The sequence below is a fragment of the Pinus tabuliformis genome, chromosome Q (genome assembly GCF_031772625.1).
Source record: "Pinus tabuliformis cultivar Carrire ecotype Pingquan chromosome Q, CPIR1, whole genome shotgun sequence".
NCBI lineage: Eukaryota > Viridiplantae > Streptophyta > Pinopsida > Pinales > Pinaceae > Pinus > Pinus tabuliformis.
This window is the reverse complement of record NC_142296.1, coordinates 569,810,469-569,812,061: the sequence shown is the minus strand read 5'-3', so window position 1 is coordinate 569,812,061 and position 1,593 is coordinate 569,810,469.

Sequence of the window (1,593 nt, the reverse complement as noted above, 5' to 3'; positions counted from 1 at the left end):
CTGTGTGAACCAATACAAAAGAGAAGAGAAGATGTGTGTGTCCAAATTATCTTTAGGTATTTTCTATTTATAGGATTTCCTGAGGAGTCACTTGGGGTTAAGACTAACCCAAGTAGTTACTCATGTGGTTAGGGTCGACCCATTCCATAATACATGTGTGAATAAACTAATTTATAACTTAACTTCCGCTTGACCAAATTGGGTGATCTTTAGGTCTATTTTGGTCCTCTCGAAAAGGGAAATATAATGAAATCATTATCTTGGTAATTTGAGCTGTCCAAGGTGGAATTTTACTGCAGTTGCAAAAATTAACACTTCCTCTCAATGAAGAAGAATTCCACCTGCCAATATTTGTCCATCGAACAATATGCCATTCTGGAATCTTCGAGTGTCATCATGTATCATCACAAATCATCTTTGTCATGTAGTTATCGTGCCATGTCCATCTCAGCTATATCATCATCAGAAATCATCATTGTACATCTCGATCTATCCTTCTCTTCAGTTTTCCTGCTTGTCCATATCTTTACATGTTGTCAAGTTGCTACAATGCTTGACTATCTCTGCTCAACTCTAACTATTGAAACTTTCTCTGATCTAAAATAAGAATAATTTGATACTGGAGAGGAGCTCAATCTACCACCCTCTATCCATCAAGCTGCTATCTGGAATCTATGTTAGCGGGCTACTACCCGGAATATCATCAGGCTACTACTTAGAAATGTCATCGGGCTGCTACCCGAAAACACCAGCGGGGAGTCAGATCTACGACCCGCATCATCATCAAAGAGCATATCATCAAGGAGCACGTCTCAACCTGGAACCATATCAAGGAGCTACTACTCAACCTAGAATCCAATGACAATGAGGAAGGTCCTATGGGACACTCTCACCTCATGTCTATGACAGTGGGGAAGGTCCTATGGGACACTCTTACCCCAAGTCATCTCATATAGGGGAGCATATAGCTATCACCTTATATTGAGCAATAGGATAACTCTCCTCACAGGGGAGCACACCCTCAACCCTGGAATCTCATTGGGGAACACATCTCGACCCAGAATCTCATGGGGGAGCTATACATATACAACCCCATATCTTAGCAATAGGATATCCAAACATACAGGGGAGTGCATCTCGACCCTGGGATCTCATCAAGGAGCTCAATCTCAACCTAGAATTGCATAGGGTTATCTCAACCCATCCTATTGCCTATTGATCTTCCCATTGATGGTAGAACACTTGCATCATAATTGACTTGGGTTGTACACCCCAAGTACACTCTCAAATCGTTGGCCAAAACGAGGAACGGTATTACCATCAAGCTGGCCTACTTGAGGGTATGATGCCAACTGGGGTATACTCTGCAAAGACCAAGAGGAGAGAAACATTCTCCAACCCTATGAAGATAGGGGAGCAACATTCTTTAATCCTGGGTAACATATATGGTAACACCGTATTGTCCAGACTTCTCTCAACCCCAGGAGCCCTCTATCTCAATTCCTCAGCTTAGGAGCTCAAACGGGGTGGGAAGAGTATGCTGAGTGTCCTTGATCAACGCCGAACCTTATCCAGAAGGGAAACATCCATAAT